Source organism: Phyllobates terribilis, unplaced genomic scaffold (genome assembly GCF_046119375.1).
Source record: "Phyllobates terribilis strain yellow unplaced genomic scaffold, ASM4611937v1 Scaffold_261__1_contigs__length_2674298, whole genome shotgun sequence".
In the NCBI taxonomy this organism is placed as follows: domain Eukaryota; kingdom Metazoa; phylum Chordata; class Amphibia; order Anura; family Dendrobatidae; genus Phyllobates; species Phyllobates terribilis.
In genome coordinates this window covers 861,252-889,012 of record NW_027363021.1, presented here as the reverse complement: position 1 = coordinate 889,012, position 27,761 = coordinate 861,252, and the positions used below count along the sequence as shown (strand labels likewise).

Here is a 27,761-nt window from a genome sequence, read left to right as displayed (position 1 = left end):
GTAATACCATAAGATCAGCCTCATAGTAATAGGATATAATCAGCCTCATAGTAATACCATGGAATCAGCCTCACTGTAATATCATATAATCAGCCTCATAGTAATACCATAGAATCAGCCTCATCGTAATACCATAGAATCAGCCTCATAGTAATACCATAGAATCAGCCTCATAGTAATATCATATAATCAGCCTCAGAGTAATATCATATAATCAGCCTCATAGTAATATCATATAATCAGCCTCATAGTAATACCATAGAATCAGCCTCATAGTAATACCATAGAATCAGCCTCATAGTAATACCAGAGAATCAGCCTCATAGTAATACCAGAGAATCAGCCTCATAGTAATACCATAGAATCAGCCTCATAGCAATACCATTTAATCAGCCTCATAGTAATACCATAAGATCAGCCTCATAGTAATAGGATATAATCAGCCTCATAGTAATACCATAGAATCAGCCTCATAGTAATACCATGGATTCAGCCTCACAGTAATACCATTTAATCAGCCTCATAGTAATATCATATAATCAGCCTCATAGTGATACCATGGAATCAGCCTCACTGTAATATCATATAATCAGCCTCATAGTAATACCATAGAATCAGCCTCATAGTAATACCATAGAATCAGCCTCATAGTAATATCATATAATCAGCCTCATAGTAATACCATAAGATCAGCCTCATAGTAATAGGATATAATCAGCATCATAGTGATACCATAGAATCAGCCTCATAGTAATACCATTTAATCAGCCTCATAGTGATATCATATAATCAGCCTCATAGTAATACCATAGAATCAGCCTCATAGTAATTCCATAGAATCAGCCTCATAGTAATACCATAGAATCAGCCTCATTGTAATATCATACAATCAGCCTCATAGTAATATCATACAATCAGCCTCATAGTAATACCATAGAATCAGCCTCATAGTAATACCATAGAATCAGCCTCATAGTAATACCATAGAATAAGCCTCACATTAATACCATAGAATCAGAAACATAGTAATACCATTTAATCAGCCTCATAGTAATACCATAGAATCAGCCTCACTGTAATATCATATAATCAACCTCATAGTAATACCATTTAATCAGCCTCATAGTAATACCATGGAATCAGCCTCATAGTAATACCATTTAATCAGCCTCATAGTAATACCATTTAATCAGCTTCATAGTAATACCATAGAATCAGCCTCATAGTAATACCATAGAATCAGAAACATAGTAATACCATTTAATCAGCCTCATAGTAATACCATAGAATCAGCCTCACTGTAATATCATATAATCAACCTCATAGTAATACCATATAATCAGCCTCATAGTAATACCATATAATCATCCTCATAGTAATACCATAGAATCATCCTCATAGTAATACCATAGAATCAGCCTCATAGTAATACCATAGAATCAGCCTCATAGTAATACCATAGAATCAGCCTCATAGTAATATAGGATCAGTCTCATAGTAATACCATAGAATCAGCCTCACAGTAATACCATAGAAACAGCCTCACAGTAATACCATAGAATCAGCCTCACAGTAATACCATAGAATCAGCCTCATAGTAATACCATAGAATCAGCCTCATAGTAATACCATAGAATCAGCCTCATAGTAATACCATAGAATCAGCCTCATAGTAATACCATAGAATCAGCCTCATAGTAATACCATAGAATCAGCCTCATAGTAATATCATATAATCAGCCTCATAGTAATACCATTTAATCAGCATCATAGTGATACCATAGAATCAGCCTCATAGTAATATCATATAATCAGCCTCACAGTAATAACATTTAATCAGCCTCATAGTAATACCATAGAATCAGCCTCATAGCAATACCATTTAATCAGCCTCATAGTAATACCAAAGATCAGCCTCATAGTAATAGGATATAATCAGCCTCATAGTAATACCATAAGATCAGCCTCATAGTAATACCATAAGATCAGCCTCATAGTAATAGGATATAATCAGCCTCATAGTAATAGGATATAATCAGCCTCATAGTAATACCATGGAATCAGCCTCACTGTAATATCATATAATCAGCCTCATAGTAATACCATAGAATCAGCCTCATCGTAATACCATAGAATCAGCCTCATAGTAATACCATAGAATCAGCCTCATAGTAATACCATAGAATCAGCCTCATAGTGATATCATATAATCAGCCTCATAGTAATACCATAAGATCAGCCTCATAGTAATAGGATATAATCAGCATCATAGTGATACCATAGAATCAGCCTCATAGTAATATCATATAATCAGCCTCATAGTAATACCATTTAATCAGCCTCATAGTAATACCATAGAATCAGCCTCATAGTAATACCATAAGATCAGCCTCATAGTAATAGGATATAATGAGCCTCATAGTGGAATCATATAATCAGCCTCATAGTAATATCATATAATCAGCCGTATTGTAATATCATATAATCAGCCTCATAGTATTATCATATAATCAGCCTCATAGTAATAGCATGGACTCAGCCTCATAGTAATAGCATAGAATCAGCCTCATAGTAATAGCAGAGAATCATCCTCATAGTAATAGCATAGAATCAGCCTCATAGTAATAGCATAGAATCAGCCTCATAGTAATATCATATAATCAGCCTCATAGTGATACCATATAATCAGCCTCATAGTAATAGGATTTAATCAGCCTCATAGTAATAGAATTTAATCAGCCTCATAGTAATGCCATAGAATCAGCCTCATAGTAATAGGATATAATCAGCCTCATAGTGATATCATAGAATCAGCCTCATAGTAATACCATAAAATCAGCCTCATAGTAATACCATAGAATCAGCCTCATAGTAATACCATGGAATTAGCCTCATAGTAATATCATATAATCAACTTCATAGTAATACCATATAATCAGCCTCATAGTAATACCATAGAATCAGCCTCATAGTAATACCATATAATCAGCCTCATAGTGATACCATAGAATCAGCCTCATGATATCATATAATCAGCCTCATAGTAATAGGATATAATCAGCCTCATAGTAATAGGATATAATCAGCCTCATAGTAGTACCATAAGATCAGCCTCATAGTAATAGGATATAATGAGCCTCATAGTGATATCATATAATCAGCCTCATAGTAATACCATAGAATCAGCCTCATAGTGATATCATATAATCAGCCTCATAGTAATATCATATAATCAGCCTCATAGTAATACCATAGAATCAGCCTCATAGTAATACCATAGAATCAGCCTCATAGTAATACCATAGAATCAGCCTCATAGTAATACCATAGAATCAGCCTCATAGTAATAACATAAGATCAACCTCATAGTAATAGGATATAATCAGCCTCATAGTAATACCATGGAATCAGCCTCACTGTAATATCATATAATCAGCCTCATAGTAATATCATATTATCAGCCTTATAGTAATATCATATAATCAGCCTCATAGTAATACCATGGAATCAGCCTCATAGTAATACCATGGAATCAGTCTCATAGTAATACCATAGAATCAGCCTCATAGTAATACCATAGAATCAGCCTCATAGTAATACCAGAGAATCAGCCTCATAGTAATACCAGAGAATCAGCCTCATAGTAATACCATAGAATCAGCCTCATAGTAATACCATAGAATCAGCCTCATAGTAATACCATGGATTCAGCCTCACAGTAATACCATTTAATCAGCCTCATAGTAATATCATATAATCAGCCTCATAGTAATATCATATAATCAGCCTCATAGTGATATCATATAATCAGCCTCATAGTAATACCATAGAATCAGCCTCATAGTAATACCATAGAATCAGCCTCATAGTAATACCATAGAATCAGCCTCATAGTAATATCATATAATCAGCCTCATAGTAATACCATAAGATCAGCCTCATAGTAATAGGATATAATCAGCATCATAGTGATACCATAGAATCAGCCTCATAGTAATATCATATAATCAGCCTCATAGTAATACCATTTAATCAGCCTCATAGTAATACCATAGAATCAGCCTCATAGTAATACCATAGAATCAGCCTCATAGTAATACGATAAGATCAGCCTCATAGTAATACCATAGAATCAGCCTCATAGTAATACCATAGAATCAGCCTCATAGTAATACCATAGAATCAGCCTCATTGTAATATCATACAATCAGCCTCATAGTAATATCATACAATCAGCCTCATAGTAATAACATAGAATCAGCCTCATAGTAATACCATAGAATCAGCCTCATAGTAATATCATATAATCAGCCTCATAGTGATACCATAGAATCAGCCTCATAGTAATACCATAAGATCAGCCTCATAGTAATACCATAAGATCGGCCTCATAGTAATAGGATATAATGAGCCTCATAGTGGAATCATATAATCAGCCTCATAGTAATATCATATAATCAGCCTCATAGTAATATCATATAATCAGCCTCATAGTAATACCATGGAATCAGCCTCATAGTAATAGCATAGAATCAGCCTCATAGTAATAGGATATAATGAGCCTCATAGTAATACCATGGAATCAGCCTCATAGTAATAGCATAGAATCAGCCTCATAGTAATAGGATATAATCAGCCACATAGTAATACCATAGAATCAGCCTCATAGTAATATCATATAATCAGCCTCATAGTAATATCATATAATCAGCCTCATAGTAATACCATATAATCAGCCTCATAGTAATACCATATAATCAGCCTCATAGTAATACCATAGAATCAGCCTCATAGTAATATCATATAATCAGCCTCATTGTAATACCATATAATCAGCCTCATAGTAATATCATACAATCAGCCTCATAGTAATACCATAGAATCAGCCTTATAGTAATACCATAGAATCAGCCTCATAGTAATACCATATAATCAGCCTCATAGTAATATCATACAATCAGCCTCATAGTAATATCATACAATCAGCCTCATAGTAATATCATACAATCAGCCTCATAGTAATACCATAGAATCAGCCTCATAGTAATACCATAGAATCAGCCTCATAGTAATACCATAGAATAAGCCTCATAGTAATATCATATAATCAGCCTCATAGTAATAGGATATAATCAGCATCATAGTGATACCATAGAATCAGCCTCATAGTAATACCATATAATCAGCCTCATAGTAATACCATAGAATCAGCCTCATAGTAATACCACAGAATCAGACTCATAGTAATACCATAGAATCAGCCTCATAGTAATATCATAGAATCAGCCTCATAGTAATATCATATAATCAGCCTCATAGTAATACCATAGAATCAGCCTCATAGTAATACCAAAGAATCAGTCTCATAATAATAGCATAGAATCAGCATCATAGGAATATCATATAATCAGCCTCTTAGTGATACCATATAATCAGCCTCATAGCAATACCATATAATCAGCCTCATAGTAATACCATATAATCAGCCTCATAGTAATACCATAGAATCAGCCTCATAGTAATAACATATAATCAGCCTCATAGTAATATCATATAATCAGCCTCATAGTAATACCATAGAATCAGCCTCATAGTAATACCATAGAATCAGCCTCATTGTAATACCATTTAATCAGCCTCACAGTAATACCATATACTCAGCCTCACAGTAATACCATAGAATCAGCCTCATAGTAATACCATAGAATCAGCCTCATAGTAATACCATAGAATCAGCCTCATAGTAATACCATAGAATCAGCCTCATAGTAATACCATATAATCAGCCTCATAGTAATATCATACAATCAGCCTCATAGTAATACCATAGAATCAGCCCCATAGTTATACCATAGAATCAGCCTCATAGTAATACCATATAATCAGCCTCATAGTAATACCATAGAATCAGCCTCATAGTAATACCACAGAATCAGACTCATAGTAATACCATAGAATCAGCCTCATAGTAATATCATAGAATCAGCCTCATAGTAATATCATAGAATCAGACTCATAGTAATATCATAGAATCAGACTCATAGTAATACCATAGAATCAGCCTCATAGTAATACCATAGAATCAGCCACATAGTAATACCATAGAATCAGCCTCATAGTAATATCATAGGATCAGCCTCATAGTAATACCATAGGATCAGCCTCACAGTAATACCATAGAATCAGCCTCACAGTAATACCATAGAATCAGCCTCATAGTAATACCATAAAATCAGCCTCATAGTAATACCATAAAATCAGCCTGATAGTAATACCATAAGATCAGCCTCATAGTAATACCATAGATGAGCCTCATTGTAATAGGATATAATCAGCCTCATAGTAATACCATGGAATCAGTCTCACTGTAACATCATATAATCAGCCTCATAGTAATACCATATAATCAGCATCATAGTGATACCATAGAATCAGCCTCATAGTAATATCATATAATCAGCCTCATAGTAATACCATATAATCAGCCTCATAGTAATACCATAGAATTAGCCTCATAGTAATACCATAGAATCAGCCTCATAGTAATATCATATAATCAGCCTCATAGTAATGCCATATAATCAGCCTCATAGTAATGCCATATAATCAGCCTCATAGTAATACCATAGAATCAGCTTCATAGTAATACGACAAGAACAGCCTCATAGTAATACGATAAGATCAGCCTCATAGTAATACGATATAATCAGGCTCATAGTAATGTCATATAATCAGCCTCATAGTAATGCCATATAATCAGCCTCATAGTAATGCCATATAATCAGCCTCATAGTAATGCCATATAATCAGCCTCATAGTAATGCCATATAATCAGCCTCATAGTAATAGCATATAATCAGCCTCATAGTAATAGCATATAATCAGCCTCATAGTAATACCATATAATCAGCCTCATAGTAATACCATAGAATAAGCCTCATAGTAATAGGATATAATCAGCCTCATAGTAATAGGATATAATCAGCCTCATAGTAATACCATAGAATCAGCCTCACTGTAATATCATATAATCAACCTCAGAGTAATATCATATAATCAGCCTCATTCTATGGTATTACAATGAGACTCATAGTAATACCATTTAATCAGCCTCATAGTAATACCATGGAATCAGCCTCATAGTAATACCATAGAATCAGCCTCATAGTAATACCATAGAATCAGCCTCATAGTAATACCATAGAATCAGCCTCATAGTAATACCAGAGAATCAGCCTCATAGTAATACCATAGAATCAGCCTCATAGTAATACCATAGAATCAGCCTCACAGTAATACCATAAAATCAGCCTCATAGTAATACCATTTAATCAGCCTCATAGTAATACCATTTAATCAGCTTCATAGTAATACCATAGAATCAGCCTCATAGTAATACCATAGAATAAGCCTCACATTAATACCATAGAATCAGAAACATAGTAATACCATTTAATCAGCCTCACTGTAATATCATATAATCAACCTCATAGTAATGCCATTTAATCAGCCTCATAGTAATGCCATTTAATCAGCCTCATAGTAATGCCATTTAATCAGCCTCATAGTAATATCATAGAATCAGACTCATAGTAATACCATAGAATCAGCCTCATAGTAATATCATATAATCAGCCTCAGAGTAATATCATATAATCAGCCTCATAGTAATACCATAGAATCAGCCTCATAGTAATATCATATAATCAGCCTCATAGTAATATCATATAATCAGCCTCAGAGTAATATCATATAATCAGCCTCATAGTAATACCATAGAATCAGCCTCATAGTAATACCATAGAATCAGCCTCATAGTAATACCATAGAATCAGCCTCACAGTAATACCAGAGAATCAGCCTCACAGTAATACCAGAGAATCAGCCTCACAGTAATACCAGAGAATCAGCCTCACAGTAATACCAGAGAATCAGCCTCACAGTAATACCATAAAATCAGCCTCATAGTAATACCATTTAATCAGCCTCATAGTAATACCATATAATCAGCCTCATAGTAATACCATGGAATCAGCCTCATAGTGATACCATGGAATCAGCCTCATAGTGATACCATAGAATCAGCCTCATTGTAATATCATATAATCAGCCTCATAGTAATGCCATATAACCAGCCTCATAGTAATAGCATATAATCAGCCTCATAGTAATACCACATAAACAGCCTCATAGTAATACCACATAATCAGCCTCATAGTAATACCACATAATCAGCCTCATAGTAATAGCATAGAATCAGCCTCATAGTAATAGCATAGAATCAGCCTCATAGTAATACCATAGAATCAGCCTCATAGTAATACCATAGAATCAGCCTCATAGTAATACCATAGAATCAGCCTCATAGTAATAGGATATAATCAGCCTCATAGTAATACCATAGAATTAGCCTCATAGTAATACCATGGAATCAGCCTCATAGTAATATCATATAATCAGCCTCATAGTAATATCATATAATCAGCCTCATAGCAATACCATAGAATCAGCCTCATAGTAATACCAGAGAATCAGGCTCATAGTAATACCATAGAATCAGCCTCACAGTAATACCATAGAATCAGCCTCATAGTATTACCATATAATCAGCCTCATAGTAATACCATATAATCAGCCTCATAGTAATACCATATAATCAGCCTCATAGTAATACCATGGAATCAGCCTCATAGTAATACCATTTAATCAGCCTCATAGTAATACCATTTAATCAGCTTCATAGTAATACCATAGAATCAGCCTCATAGTAATACCATAGAATAAGCCTCACATTAATACCATAGAATCAGAAACATAGTAATACCATTTAATCAGCCTCATAGTAATACCATAGAATCAGCCTCACTGTAATATCATATAATCAACCTCATAGTAATACCATATAATCAACCTCATAGTAATACCATATAATCAACCTCACAGTAATACCATATAATCAGCATCATAGTGATACCATAGAATCAGCATCATAGTGATACCATAGAATCAGCCTCATAGTAATATCATATAATCAGCCTCATAGTAATGCCATTTAATCAGCCTCATAGTAATGCCATTTAATCAGCCTCATAGTAATACCATAGAATCAGCCTCATAGTAATACCATATAACCAGCCTCATAGTAATAGCATATAATCAGCCTCATAGTAATACCACATAAACAGCCTCATAGCAATACCATAGAATCAGCATCATAGTGATACCATAGAATCAGCATCATAGTGATACCATAGAATCAGCCTCATAGTAATATCATATAATCAGCCTCATAGTAATGCCATTTAATCAGCCTCATAGTAATACCATGGAATCAGCCTCATAGTAATATCATATAATCAGCCTCATAGTAATACCATAGAATCAGCCTCATTGTAATATCATATAATCAGCCTCATAGTAATAGCATATAATCAGCCTCATAGTAATACCACATAAACAGCCTCATAGTAATACCACATAATCAGCCTCATAGTAATACCACATAATCAGCCTCATAGTAATACCATAGAATCAGCCTCATAGTAATACCATAGAATCAGCCTCATAGTAATACCATAGAATCAGCCTCATAGTAATACCATAGAATCAGCCTCATAGTAATACCATAGAATCAGCCTCATAGTAATACCATAGAATTAGCCTCATAGTAATACCATGGAATCAGCCTCATAGTAATATCATATAATCAGCCTCATAGTAATACCATGGATTCAGCCTCATAGTAATATCATATAATCAGCCTCATAGTAATACCATATAATCAGCCTCAGAGTAATACCATAGAATCAGCCTCATAGTAATACCATATAATCAGCCTCAGAGTAATACCATAGAATCAGCCTTATAGTAATACCATAAGATCAGCCTCATAGTAATATCGTATAATCAGCCTCATAGTAATAGGATATAATCAGCCTCATAGTAATATCGTAAGATCAGCCTCATAGTAATATCGTAAGATCAGCCTCATAGTAATATCATATAATCAGCCTCATAGTAATACCATGGAATCAGCCTCATAGTAATATCATATAATCAGCCTCATAGTAATATCATATAATCAGCCTCATAGTAATATCATATAATCAGCCTCATAGTAATACCATAGAATCAGCCTCATAGTAATACCATAGAATCAGCCTCATAGTAATACCATAGAAACAGCCTCATAGTAATACCATAGAATCAGCCTCATAGTAATACCATAGAATCAGCCTCATAGTAATACCATAGAATCAGCCTCATAGTAATATCATATAATCAGCCTCATAGTAATACCATAAGATCAGCCTCATAGTAATACCATAGAATCAGCCTCATAGTAATACCATAGAATCAGCCTCATAGTAATATCATATAATCAGCCTCATAGTAATACCATAAGATCAGCCTCATAGTAATACCATAGAATCAGCCTCATAGTAATACCATAGAATCAGCCTCATAGTAATACCATAGAATCAGCCTCATAGTAATACCATAGAATCAGCCTCATAGTAATACCATATAATCAGCCTAAAATACCATGGAATCAGCCTCATAGTAATATCATATAATCAGCCTCATAGTAATACCATAGAATCAGCCTCATAGTAATACCATAGAATCAGCCTCATAGTAATACCATAGAATCAGCCTCATAGTAATACCATATAATCAGCCTCAAATACCATGGAATCAGCCTCATAGTAATATCATATAATCAGCCTCATAGTAATACCATAGAATCAGCCTCATAGTAATACCATAGAATCAGCCTCAAATACCATGGAATCAGCCTCATAGCAATATCATATAATCAGCCTCATAGTAATACCATAGAATCAGCCTCATAGTAATACCATATAATCAGCCTCATAGTAATACCATATAATCAGCCTCATAGTAATACCATAGAATCAGCCTCATAGTAATACCATATAATCAGCCTCATAGTAATACCATAAGATCAGCCTCATAGTAATACCATAAGATCAGCCTCATAGTAATATCGTAAGATCAGCATCATAGTAATATCATATAATCAGCCTCATAGTAATATCATATAATCAGCCTCATAGTAATATCATATAATCAGCCTCATAGTAATATCATATAATCAGCTTCATAGTAATATCATATAATCAGCCTCATAGTAATATCATATAATCAGCCTCATAGTGATATCATATAATCAGCCTCATAGTAATACCATAGAATCAGCCTCATAGTAATACCATAGAATCAGCCTCATAGTAATACCATAGAATCAGCCTCATAGTAATACCATAGAATCAGTCTCATAGTAATACCATATAATCAGCCTCAAAGTAATACCATAGAATCAGCCTCATAGTAATAGGATATAATCAGCCTCATAGTAATAGGATATAATCAGCCTCATAGTAATACCATAGAATCATCCTCATAGTAATACCATAGAATCAGCCTCATAGTAATACCATAGAATCAGCCTCATAATAATACCATAGAATCAGCCTCATAATAATACCATGGAATCAGCCGCATAGTAATACCATAGAATCAGCCTCATAGTAATACCATAGAATCAGCCTCATAGTAATACCATAGAATTAGCCTCATAGTAATACCATAAGATCAGCCTCATAGTAATACCATAGAATCAGCCTCATAGTAATATCATAGAATCAGCCTCATAGTAATAGCATATAATCAGCATCATAGTGATACCATAGAATCAGCCTCATAGTAATAACATATAATCATCCTCATAGTAATACTATGGAATCAGCCTCATAGTAATACCATAGAATCAGCCTCATAGTAATACCATAGAATCAGCCTCATAGTAATACCATAGAAGCAGCCTCATAGTAATACCATAGAATCAGCCTCATAGTGATACCATATAATCAGCCTCATAGTGATACCATTTAATCAGCCTCATAGTAATACCATATAATCAGCCTCATAGTAATACCATAGAATCAGCCTCATAGTAATACCATAAGATCAGCCTCATAGTAATAGGATATAATCAGCCTCATGGTAATACCATATAATGAGCCTCATAGTAATACCATAGAATCAGCCTTATAGTAATACCATATAATCAGCCTCATAGTAATACCATAAGATCAGCCTCATACTAATAGCATATAATCAGCATCATAGTGATACCATAGAATCAGCCTCATAGTAATATCATATAATCAGCCTCATAGTAATATCATATAATGAGCCTCATAGTAATACCATAGAATCAGCCTCATAGTAATACCACAGAATCAGCCTCATAGTAATACCATAGAATCAGACTCATAGTAATAGGATATAATCAGCCTCATAGTAATACCATAAGATCAGCCTCATAGTAATACCATATAATCAGCCTCATAGTAATATCATAGAATCAGCCTCATAGTAATACCATAAGATCAGCCTCATAGTAATACCATAAGATCAGCCTCATAGTAATAGCATATAATCAGCATCATAGTGATACCATAGAATCAGCCTCATAGTAATAACATATAATCATCCTCATAGTAATACTATGGAATCAGCCTCATAGTGATACCATTTAATCAGACTCATAGTAATACCATATAATCAGCCTCATAGTAATACCATAGAATCAGCCTCATAGTAATACCATAGAATCAGCCTCATAGTAATACCATAGAATCAGCCTCATAGTAATACCATAGAATCAGCCTCATAGTAATACCATAGAATCAGCCTCATAGTAATACCATAGAATCAGCCTCATAGTAATACCAGAGAATCAGCCTCATAGTAATACCATATAATCAGCCTCATAGTAATACCATAAGATCAGCCTCATATTAATACCATAAGATCAGCCTCATAGTAATAGGATATAATCAGCCTCATGGTAATACCATATATTCAGCCTCATAGTAATACCATAGAAACAGCCTCATAGTAATACCATAGAAACAGCCTCATAGTAATAGCATAGAATCAGCCTCATAGTAATAGCATAGAATCAGCCTCATAGTAATACCATTTAATCAGCCTCATAGTAATACCATTTAATCAGCCTCATAGTAATACCATATAATCAGCCTCATAGTAATACCATAGAATCAGCCTCATAGTAATACCATAGAATCAGCCTCATAGTAATACCATAAGATCAGCCTCATAGTAATAGGATATAATCAGCCTCATAGTAATACCATTTAATCAGCCTCATAGTAATACCATATAATCAGCCTCATAGTAATACCATAGAATCAGCCTCATAGTAATACCATAGAATCAGCCTCATAGTAATACCATAGAATCAGCCTCATAGTAATACCATAGAATCAGCCTCATAGTAATACCATTTAATCAGCCTCATAGTAATACCATAGAATCAGCCTCATAGTAATACCATAGAATCAGCCTCATAGTAATACCATGTAATCAGCCTCATAGTAATACCATAGAATCAGCCTCATAGTAATACCATAGAATCAGCCTCATAGTAATACCATAGAATCAGCCTCATAGTAATACCATAGAATCAGCCTCATAGTAATACCAGAGAATCAGCCTCATAGTAATACCATAGAATCAGCCTCATAGTAATACCATGTAATCAGCCTCATAGTAATACCATAGAATCAGCCTCATAGTAATACCATAGAATCAGCCTCATAGTAATACCATAGAATCAGCCTCATAGTAATACCAGAGAATCAGCCTCATAGTAATACCATAAGATCAGCCTCATAGTAATACCATAAGATCAGCCTCATTGTAATAGGATATAATCAGCCTCATGGTAATACCATATATTCAGCCTCATAGTAATACCATAGAATCAGCCTCATAGTAATAGCATAGAATCAGCCTCATAGTAATACCATAGAATCAGCCTCATAGTAATACCATAGAATCAGCCTCATAGTAATACCATAGAACAGGGGTCGACAAAGTTGTTCAGAATCTAGGAGCCAGCCAAAAAATTTAGGAGCCAGAATTTTTTTTGTTGACAAACTGTACATATAGACCCCCTCACACACGGCGTCTCCCCGGGGAGCACGGCCTTTGTATGTACTTACACAGGTAGCGGGAGATGAGAACGGGCCCCCGGCAACAGCGATCCTTCCCCCCAGTGCCGGCTCCATGTTTTTCTGGGCCCCGGGCGAAAGAGTCTCAGTGGGCCCTTTTAACACATACACGATTCATGATGCACAGATACGGCGGAGAAATAAATATATATATTTATTTATTTATTACACATGGCCCAGCCTGCCCCCTCATCCTTCACATACGCAGACATATGCACGCGCACACACGGTACGCAGACATATGCGCGCGCACACACGGTACGCAGACATATGCGCGCGCACACATGGTACGCAGACATATGCACGCGCACACACGGTACGCAGACATATGCGCGCGCACACACGGTACGCAGACATATGCGCGCGCACACATGGTATGCAGACATATGCGCGCGCACACACGGTATGCAGACATATGCGTGCGCACACACGGTACGCAGACATATACACGCACACACGGTACGCAGACATATACACGCACACACGGTACGCAGACATATGTGTGCGCACACACGGTACGCAGACATATGCGGGCGCACACACGGTACGCAGACATATGTACACATACAGACATACACATAGATAAAACAAATATATATACACAGTCATATACACTGACATTCACATACATGCACTCACAAAGACCCATTACTAATATTTTTAATATGGGGATTGGGGAAGCCTCACTCACCTGTCCCCGGTCCAGTGTCCTGTCCAGCAGCTCCTCGGGTATGGGGCAGTGCAGGGTCCCCGGCGTGTCACAGACTTCATGGCCCTGGAACATCAGAGGGGCCCACTTGCGGTCGGGTCCGGGCCCCTCCCGCCCATCTGTGCAGGACCTCCGCTCCGACGGTGTTTGATTGCCGGCACTCCCCCAGACATGGCCGCGCGCTGTGCGGCTGTGTCTGCTAGTAATGACGCGGCAGGAGCGACACACAAGCACAATTAAAGGTGCAGTGCCATCGACCCTGCCGTGTCATTACTAGCAGACACAGCCGGACAGCGCGCGGCCATGTCTGGGGGAAGTGCCGGCAATCAAGCAGCGCCTGCGTCCCTGAACAGGTGCCGAGGAAGCGGCCAGGGCCCCGACAGTGAGTGGGCGGGTGGGTGTGTGGGCCCGGCCCCGACAGTGAGTGGGCGGGTGGGTGTGTGGGCCCGGGCCCCGACAGTGAGTGGGCGGCTGGGCCCCTCTGATTTTCCAGGGCCCCGGCACTTGCCCAGGTACGCCGGGTGCTGACGCCGGCCCTGCTTCCCCCGTAACCCAACTCTCCCTGTCCAGTCCCGAAGCATAAGGGGGGCGGAGCAAAGTGGAGAAGGCGGCCTGAGCGATACTGTCCCTGCTTCTTCCGATTGGATGACTCCGTGCAGGAGGTGGGATTGGATTGAGAGTATTTTTTTTTCTTCTCAACTCCTCAACTCCTCAAGCACCAGGCAACATTTTCTAGGCGCCACTGGCGACCAGGCGCCTGGGTTTGTCGAGCCCTGCCATAGAATCTGCCTCATAGTAACACCATATAATCAGCCTCATAGCAATATCATATAATCAGCCTCATAGTAATATCATATAATCAGCCTCATAGTAATATCATATAATCAGCCTCATAGTAATATCATATAATCAGCCTCATAGTAATACCATTTAATCAGCCTCATAGTAATACCACTTAATCAGCCTCATAGTAATACCATAGAATCAGCCTTATAGTAATACCATAGAATCAGCCTCATAGTAATACCATAGAAACAGCCTCATAGTAATACCATAGAATCAGCCTCATAGTAATACCATAGAATCAGCCTTATAGTAATACCATAGAATCAGCCTCATAGTAATACCTTAGAATCAGCCTCATAGTAATACCTTAGAATCAGCCTCATAGTAATACCAGAGAATCAGCCTTATAGTAATACCAGAGAATCAGCCTTATAGTAATACCAGAGAATCAGCCTTATAGTAATACCAGAGAATCAGCCTCATAGTAATACCATAGAATCAGCCTCACAGTAATACCATAGAATCAGCCTCACAGTAATACTATAAAATCAGCCTCATAGTAATACCATTTAATCAGCCTTATAGTAATACCATGGATTCAGCCTCATAGTAATACCATTTAATCAGCCTCATAGTAATACCATTTAATCATCCTCATAGTAATACCATAGAATCAGCCTCATAGTAGTACCATAGAATCAGCCTCATAGTAGTACCATAGAATCAGCCTCATAGTAATACCATGGAATCAGCCTCATAGTAATACCATGGAATCAGCCTCATAGTAATACCATAAGATCAGCCTCATAGTAATAGGATATAATCAGCCTCATAGTGATATCATATAATCAGCCTCATATTAATATCATATAATCAGCCTCATAGTAATATCATATAATCAGCCTCATAGTAATATCATATAATCAGCCTCACAGTAATATCATATAATCAGCCTCATTCTATGGTATCACAATGAGACTCATAGTAATACCATTTAATCAGCCTCATAGTAATACCATGGAATCAGCCTCATAGTAATACCATAGAATCAGCCTCATAGTAATACCAGAGAATTAGGCTCATAGTAATACCATGGAATCAGCCTCATAGTAATACCATAGAATCAGCCTCATAGTAATACCATATAATCAGCCTCATAGTAATACCATGGAATCAGCCTCATAGTAATACCATGGAATCAGCCTCATAGTAATACCATAGAATCAGCCTCATAGTAATACCATATAATCAGCCTCATAGTAATACCATTTAATCAGCCTCATAGTAATACCATTTAATCAGCTTCATAGTAATACCATAGAATCAGCCTCATAGCAATACCATAGAATCAGCCTCATAGTAATACCATAGAATCAGCCTCATAGCAATACCATATAATCAGCCTCATAGTAATACCATATAATCAGCCTCATAGTAATACCATATAATCAGCCTCATAGTAATACCATATAATCAGCCTCATAGTAGTGCCATATAATCAGCCTCATAGTAATACCATATAATCATCCTCATAGTAATGCCATATAATCAGCCTCATTGTAATACCACAGAATCAGCCTCATAGTAATACGATAAGATCAGCCTCATAGTAATAGGATATAATCAGCCTCATAGTGATATCATATAATCAGCCTCATAGTAATATCATATAATCAGCCTCATAGTAATATCATATAATCAGCCTCATAGCAATAGCATATAATCAGCCTCATAGCAATAGCATATAATCAGCCTCATAGTAATGCCATATAATCAGCCTCATAGTAATGCCATATAATCAGCCTCATAGTAATGCCATATAATCATCCTCATAGTAATGCCATATAATCAGCCTCATAGTAATGCCATATAATCAGCCTCATAGTAATACCATTTAATCAGCCTCATAGTAATACCATGGAATCAGCCTCATAGTAATACCAAAGAATCAGCCTCATAGTAATACCATAAGATCAGCCTCAAAATAATACCATAGAATCAGCCTCATAGTAATATCATAGAATCAGCCTCATAGTAATATCATAGAATCAGCCTCATAGTAATACCATACAATCAGCCTCATAGTAATACCATATAATCAGCCTCATAGTAATACCATATAATCAGCCTCATAGTAATATCATATAATCAGCCTCATAGTAATATCATACAATCAGCCTCATAGTAATACCATACAATCAGCCTCATAGTAATACCATAAGATCAGCCTCATAGTAATACCATATAATCAGCCTCATAGTAATATCATATAATCAGCCTCATAGTAATATCATATAATCAGCCTCATAGTAATAGCATATAATCAGCCTCATAGCAATAGCATATAATCAGCCTCATAGTAATATCATATAATCAGCCTCATAGTAATGCCATATAATCAGCCTCATAGTAATACCATATAATCATCCTCATAGTAATATCATATAATCAGCCTCATAGTAATACCATATAATCAGCCTCATAGTAATACCATATAATCAGCCTCATAGTAATGCCATATAATCAGCCTCATAGTAATACCATATAATCATCCTCATAGTAATGCCATATAATCAGCCTCATAGTAATACCATTTAATCAGCCTCATAGTAATACCATGGAATCAGCCTCATAGTAATACCATAAGATCAGCCTCATAGTAATACCAAAGAATCAGCCTCATAGTAATACCATAAGATCAGCCTCATAGTAATACCATAGAATCAGCCTCATAGTAATACCATAGAATCAGTCTCATAGTAATACCATGTAATCAGCCTCATAGTAATACCATTTAATCAGCCTCATAGTAATACCATAGAATCAGCCTCATAGTAATATCATATAATCAGCCTCATTCTATGGTATTACAATGAGACTCATAGTAATACCATTTAATCAGCCTCATAGTAATACCATGGAATCAGCCTCATAGTAATACCATAGAATCAGCCTCATAGTAATACCATAGAATCAGCCTCACAGTAATACCATAGAATCAGCCTCATAGTAATACCATTAAATCAGCCTCATAGTAATACCATAGAATCAGCCTCATAGTAATACCATGTAATCAGCCTCATAGTAATACCATTTAATCAGCCTCATAGTAATACCATAGAATCAGCCTCATAGTAATATCATATAATCAGCCTCATTCTATGGTATCACAATGAGACTCATAGTAATACCATTTAATCAGCCTCATAGTAATACCATAGAAACAGCCTCACAGTAATACCATGTAATCAGCCTCATAGTAATACCATTTAATCAGCCTCATAGTAATACCATAGAATCAGCCTCATAGTAATATCATATAATCAGCCTCATTCTATGGTATCACAATGAGACTCATAGTAATACCATGGAATCAGCCTCATAGTAATACCATAGAATCAGCCTCATAGTAATGCCATATAATCAGCCTCATAGTAATACCATATAATCATCCTCATACTAATGCCATATAATCAGCCTCATAGTAATACCATTTAATCAGCCTCATAGTAATACCATAAGATCAGCCTAATAGTAATACCATAAGATCAGCCTCATAGTAATACCAAAGAATCAGCCTCATAGTAATACCATAAGATCAGCCTCATAGTAATACCATAGAATCAGCCTCATAGTAATACCATAGAATCAGCCTCATAGTAATATCATATAATCAGCCTCATAGTAATATCATATAATCAGCCTCATAGTAATACCATATAATCAGCCTCATAGTAATACCATAAGATCAGCCTCATAGTAATACCATATAATCAGCCTCATAGTAATATCATATAATCAGCCTCATAGTAATATCATATAATCAGCCTCATAGTGATATCATATAATCAGCCTCATAGTAATATCATACAATCAGCCTCATAGTAATACCATATAATCAGCCTCATAGTAATACCATTTAATCAGCCTCTTAGTAATACCATAGAATCAGCCTCATAGTAATAGCATAGAATCAGCGTCATAGTAATACCATAGAATCAGCCTCATAGTAATAGCATATAATCAACCTCATAGTAATACCATAGAATAAGCCTCATAGAAATACCATAGAATCAGCCTCATAGTAATAGGATATAATCAGCCTCATAGTGATACCATATAATCAGCCTCATAGTAATACGATTTAATCAGCCTCTTAGTAATACCATAGAATCAGCCTCATAGTAATAGCATAGAATCAGCCTCATAGAAATACCATAGAATCAGCCTCATAGTAATAGGATATAATCAGCCTCATAGTGATACCATATAATCAGCCTCATAGTAATACGATTTAATCAGCCTCTTAGTAATACCATAGAATCAGCCTCATAGTAATAGCATAGAATCAGCGTCATAGTAATAGCATAGAATCAGCCTCATAGTAATACCATAGAATCAGCCTCATAGTAATAGCATATAATCAACCTCATAGTAATACCATAGAATAAGCCTCATAGATATACCATAGAATCAGCCTCATAGAAATACCATAGAATCAGCCTCATAGTAATATCATATAATCTGCCTCATAGTAATATCATATAATCGGCCTCATTGTAATACCATAGAATCAGACTCATAGTGATATCATAAAATCAGCCTCATAGTAATACCATAAGATCATCCTCATAGTAATACCATGGATTCAGCCTCATAGTAATACCATTTAATCAGCCTCATAGTAATACCATAAGATCATCCTCATAGTAATACCATAGAATCAGCCTCATAGTAGTACCATAGAATCAGCCTCATAGTAGTACCATAGAATCAGCCTCATAGTAATAGCATATAATCAACCTCATAGTAATACCATAGAATAAGCCTCATAGTAATATCATAGAATCAGCCTCATAGTAATACCATAGAATAAGCCTCATAGTAATATCATAGAATCAGCCTCATAGTAATACCATATAATCAGCCTCATAGTAATATCATATAATCAGCCTCATAGTAATACCATGGAATCAGCCTCATAGTAATATCATATAATCAGCCTCATAGTAATACCATAAGATCAGCCTCATAGTAATACCATATAATCAGCCTCATAGTAATACCATAGAATCAGCCTCAAAGTAATACCATAGAATCAGCCTCATAGTAATATCATATAATCAACCTCATAGTGATACAATCTAATCAGCCTCATAGTAATGCCATAGAATCAGCCTCATAGTAATAGGATATAATCAGCCTCATAGTAACACCATAGAATCAGCCTCATAGTAATACCATAGAATCAGCCTTATAGTAATACCATAGAATCAGCCGCATAGTAATACCATATAATCAGCCTCATAGTAATACCATAGAATTAGCCTCATAGTAACACCATAGAATCAGCCTCATAGTAATATCATAGAATCAGCCTCATAGTAATACCATGGAATCAGCCTCATAGTAATATCATAGAATCAGCCTCATAGTAATACCATAGAATCAGCCTCATAGTAATACCATAGAATCAGCCTCATAGTAATACCATATAATCAGCCTCATAGTAATACCATATAATCAGCCTCATAGTAATATCATATAATCAGCCTCATAGTAATACCATAGAATCAGCCTCACAGTAATACCATAGAATCAGCCTCACAGTAATACCATAGAATCAGCCTCATAGTAATATCATATAATCAGCCTCATAGTAATACCATAGAATCAGCCTCCTAGTAATACCATAGAATCAGCCTCCTAGTAATACCATAGAATCAGCCTCATAGTAATACCATAGAATCAGCCTCATAGTAATACCATAGAATCAGCCTCATAGTAATACCATAGAATCAGCCTCATAGTAATACCATAAGAGCAGCCTCATAGTAATACCATAAAATCAGCCTCATAGTAATACCATAAAATCAGCCTCATAGTAGTACCATAGAATCAGAATCATAGTAATACCATAGAATCAGCCTCATAGTAATACCATATAATCAGCCTCATAGTAATACCATAGAATCAGCCTCCTAGTAATACCATAGAATCAGCCTCCTAGTAATACCATAGAATCAGCCTCATAGTAATACCATAGAATCAGCCTCATAGTAATACCATAGAATCAGCCTCATAGTAATACCATAGAATCAGCCTCATAGTAATACCATAAGAGCAGCCTCATAGTAATACCATAAAATCAGCCTCATAGTAATACCATAAAATCAGCCTCATAGTAGTACCATAGAATCAGAATCATAGTAATACCATAGAATCAGCCTCATAGTAATACCATATAATCAGCCTCACAGTAATACCATAGAATCGGCCTCATAGTAATACCATAGAATGAGCCTCATAGTAATACCATAGAATCAGCCTCATAGTAATACCATACAATCAGCCTCATAGTAATACCATTTAATCAGCTTCATAGTAATACCATTAAATCAGCCTCATAGTAATACCATAGAATCAGCCTCATAGTAATACCATGTAATCAGCCTCATAGTAATACCATTTAATCAGCCTCATAGTAATACCATAGAATCAGCCTCATAGTAATATCATATAATCAGTCTCATTCTATGGTATCAAAATGAGACTCATAGTAATACCATTTAATCAGCCTCATAGTAATACCATGGAATCAGCCTCATAGTAATACCATGGAATCAGCCTCATAGTAATACCATAGAATCAGCCTCATAGTAATACCATACAATCAGCCTCATAGTAATACCATTTAATCAGCCTCATAGTAATACCATAGAATCAGCCTCATAGTAATACCATACAATCAGCCTCATAGTAATACCATTTAATCAGCCTCATAGTAATACCATAGAATCAGCCTCATAGTAATACCATATAATCAGCCTCATAGCAATAGCATATAATCAGCCTCATAGCAATAGCATATAATCAGCCTCATAGTAATACCATATAATCAGCCTCATTGTAATACCATATAATCAGCCTCATAGTAATACCATATAATCAGCCTCATAGTAATGCCATATAATCAGCCTCATAGTAATACCATATAATCAGCCTCATAGTAATGCCATATAATCAGCCTCATAGTAATACCATAGAATCAGCCTCATAGTAATACGATAAGATCAGCCTCATAGTAATAGGATATAATCAGCCTCATAGTGATATCATATAATCAGCCTCATAGTAATATCATATAATCAGCCTCATAGCAATAGCATATAATCAGCCTCATAGCAATAGCATATAATCAGCCTCATAGTAATACCATATAATCAGCCTCATAGTAATACCATATAATCAGCCTCATAGTAATGCCATATAATCAGCCTCATAGTAATACCATATAATCATCCTCATAGTAATGCCATATAATCAGCCTCATAGTAATACCATTTAATCAGCCTCATAGTAATACCATGGAATCAGCCTCATAGTAATACCATAAGATCAGCCTCATAGTAATACCAAAGAATCAGCCTCATAGTAATACCATAAGATCAGCCTCATAGTAATACCATAGAATCAACCTCATAGTAATACCATATAACCAGCCTCATAGTAATACCATATAATCAGCCTCATAGTAATGCCATAGAATCATCCTCATAGTAATACCATATAACCAGCCTCATAGTAATACCATATAATCAGCCTCATAGTAATATCATATAATCAGCCTCATAGTAATACCATATAATCAGCATAATAGTAATGCCATATAATCAGCATAATAGTAATACCATTTAATCAGCATAATAGTAATACCATATAATCAGCCTCATAGTAATACCATAGAATTAGCCTCATAGTAATACCATAGAATCAGCCTCATAGTAATACCATAGAATCAGCCTCATAGTAATACCATAGAATCAGCCTCATAGTGATACCATAGAATCAGCCTCATAGTAATATCATATAATCAGCCTCATAGTAATATCATAGAATCAGCCTCATAGTAATACCATAGAATCAGCCTCATAGTAATAGGATATAGTCAGCCTCATAGTGATATCATAGAATCAGCCTCATAGTAATACCATATAATCAGCATAATAGTAATACCATATAATCAGCCTCATAGTAATACCATAGAATTAGCCTCATAGTAATACCATAGAATCAGCCTCATAGTAATACCATAGAATCACCCTCATAGTAATACCATATAATCAGCCTCATAGTAATATCATATAATCAGCCTCATAGTAATACCATGGAATCAGCCTCATAGTAATATCATATAATCAGCCTCATAGTAATACCATAAGATCAGCCTCATAGTAATACCATATAATCAGCCTCATAGTAATACCATAGAATCAGCCTCAAAGTAATACCATAGAATCAGCCTCATAGTAATATCATATAATCAACCTCATAGTGATACAATCTAATCAGCCTCATAGTAATGCCATAGAATCAGCCTCATAGTAATAGGATATAATCAGCCTCATAGTAACACCATAGAATCAGCCTCATAGTAATGCCATAGAATCAGCCTCATAGTAATAGGATATAATCAGCCTCATAGTAATAGGATATAATCAGCCTCATAGTAATACCATAGAATCAGCCTCATAGTAATACCATATAATCAGCCTCATAGTAATACCATAGAATTAGCCTCATAGTAATACCATAGAATCAGCCTCATAGTAATATCATAGAATCAGCCTCATAGTAATACCATGGAATCAGCCTCATAGTAATATCATATAATTAGCCTCATAGTAATACCATATAATCAGCCTCACAGTGATACCATAGAATCAGCCTCATAGTAATATCATGTAATCAGCCTCATAGTAATACCATAGAATCAGCCTCAAATACCATAGAATCAGCCTCATAGTAATATCATATAATCAACCTCATAGTGATACAATCTAATCAGCCTCATAGTAATGCCATAGAATCAGCCTCATAGTAATAGGATATAATCAGCCTCATAGTAATACCATAGAATCAGCCTCATAGTAATACCATAGAATCAGCCGCATAGTAATACCATATAATCAGCCTCATAGTAATACCATAGAATTAGCCTCATAGTAATACCATAGAATCAGCCTCATAGTAATATCATAGAATCAGCCTCATAGTAATACCATGGAATCAGCCTCATAGTAATATCATATAATTAGCCTCATAGTAATACCATATAATCAGCCTCACAGTGATACCATAGAATCAGCCTCATAGTAATATCATGTAATCAGCCTCATAGTAATACCATAAGATCAGCCTCATAGTAATACCATATAATCAGCCTCATAGTAATATGATATAATCAGCCTCATAGTAATACCATAGAATCAGCCTCATAGTAATATCATATAATCAGCCTTATAGTAATACCATAGAATTAGCCTCATAGTAATACCATAGAATCAGCCTCATAGTAATATCATAGAATCAGCCTCACAGTGATACCATAGAATCAGCCTCATAGTAATATCATGTAATCAGCCTCATAGTAATACCATAAGATCAGCCTCATAGTAATACCATATAATCAGCCTCATAGTAATATCATATAATCAGCCTCATAGTAATACCATGGAATCAGCCTCATAGTAATACCATAGAATCAGCCTCAGAGTAATACCATAGAATCAGCTCCATAGTAATACCATTTAATCAGCCTCATAGTAATACCATATAATCAGCCTCATAGTAATACCATAGAATCAGCCTCAGAGTAATACCATAGAATCAGCCTCATAGTAATACAATAGAATCAGCCTCATAGTAATACAATAGAATCAGCCTCATAGTAATACCATTTAATCAGCCTCATAGTAATACCATAGAATCAGCCTCATAGTAATACCATGGAATCAGCCTCATAGTAATACCATAGAATCAGCCTCATAGTAATACCATAGAATCAGCCTCATAGTAATACCATAAGATCAGCCTCAAAGTAATACCATAAGATCAGCCTCAAAGTAATACCATTTAATCAGCCTCATAGTAATACCATATAATCAGCCTCATAGTAATCTCATATAATCAGCCTCATAGTAATCTCATATAATCAGCCTCATAGTAATACCATAGAATCAGTCTCAAAGTAATACCATAGAATCAGCCTCATAGTAATATCATATAATTAACCTCATAGTGATACAATCTAATCAGCCTCATAGTAATACCATATAATCAGCCACATAGTAATACCATAGAATCAGCCTCATAGTAATAGGATATAATCAGCCTCATAGTGATATCATAGAATCAGCCTCATAGTAATACCATAGAATCAGTCTCATAGTAATACCATATAATCAGCATAATAGTAATACCATTTAATCAGCATAATAGTAATACCATATAATCAGCCTCATAGTAATACCATAGAATTAGCCTCATAGTAATACCATAGAATCAGCCTCATAGTAATACCATAGAATCAGCCTCATAGTAATACCATAGAATCAGCCTCATAGTAATATCATATAATCAGCCTCATAGTAATATCATAGAATCAGCCTCATAGTAATACCATAGAATCAGCCTCATAGTAATAGGATATAGTCAGCCTCATAGTGATATCATAGAATCAGCCTCATAGTAATACCATATAATCAGCATAATAGTAATACCATATAATCAGCCTCATAGTAATACCATAGAATTAGCCTCATAGTAATACCATAGAATCAGCCTCATAGTAATACCATAGAATCACCCTCATAGTAATACCATATAATCAGCCTCATAGTAATATCATATAATCAGCCTCATAGTAATACCATGGAATCAGCCTCATAGTAATATCATATAATCAGCCTCATAGTAATACCATAAGATCAGCCTCATAGTAATACCATATAATCAGCCTCATAGTAATACCATAGAATCAGCCTCAAAGTAATACCATAGAATCAGCCTCATAGTAATATCATATAATCAACCTCATAGTGATACAATCTAATCAGCCTCATAGTAATGCCATAGAATCAGCCTCATAGTAATAGGATATAATCAGCCTCATAGTAACACCATAGAATCAGCCTCATAGTAATGCCATAGAATCAGCCTCATAGTAATAGGATATAATCAGCCTCATAGTAATAGGATATAATCAGCCTCATAGTAATACCATAGAATCAGCCGCATAGTAATACCATATAATCAGCCTCATAGTAATACCATAGAATTAGCCTCATAGTAATACCATAGAATCAGCCTCATAGTAATATCATAGAATCAGCCTCATAGTAATACCATGGAATCAGCCTCATAGTAATATCATATAATTAGCCTCATAGTAATACCATATAATCAGCCTCACAGTGATACCATAGAATCAGCCTCATAGTAATATCATGTAATCAGCCTCATAGTAATACCATAGAATCAGCCTCAAATACCATAGAATCAGCCTCATAGTAATATCATATAATCAACCTCATAGTGATACAATCTAATCAGCCTCATAGTAATGCCATAGAATCAGCCTCATAGTAATAGGATATAATCAGCCTCATAGTAATACCATAGAATCAGCCTCATAGTAATACCATAGAATCAGCCGCATAGTAATACCATATAATCAGCCTCATAGTAATACCATAGAATTAGCCTCATAGTAATACCATAGAATCAGCCTCATAGTAATATCATAGAATCAGCCTCATAGTAATATCATATAATTAGCCTCATAGTAATACCATATAATCAGCCTCACAGTGATACCATAGAATCAGCCTCATAGTAATATCATGTAATCAGCCTCATAGTAATACCATAAGATCAGCCTCATAGTAATACCATATAATCAGCCTCATAGTAATATGATATAATCAGCCTCATAGTAATATCATATAATCAGCCTCATAGTAATATCATATAATCAGCCTTATAGTAATACTATAGAATTAGCCTCATAGTAATACCATAGAATCAGCCTCATAGTAATATCATAGAATCAGCCTCACAGTGATACCATAGAATCAGCCTCATAGTAATATCATGTAATCAGCCTCATAGTAATACCATAAGATCAGCCTCATAGTAATACCATATAATCAGCCTCATAGTAATATCATATAATCAGCCTCATAGTAATACCATGGAATCAGCCTCATAGTAATACCATTAAATCAGCCTTATAGTAATACTATAGAATCAGCCTCATAGTAATACCATAGAATCAGCCTCAGAGTAATACCATAGAATCAGCTCCATAGTAATACCATTTAATCAGCCTCATAGTAATACCATATAATCAGCCT

General features: G+C 35.4%; 1 pseudogene; it reads left to right on the top strand.

The window, feature by feature from the left end:
* The window catches only part of LOC141219308 (pentatricopeptide repeat-containing protein 1, mitochondrial-like), a 704,077-nt pseudogene that overhangs the window by 510,114 nt on the left and 166,202 nt on the right, over positions 1–27,761 (top strand).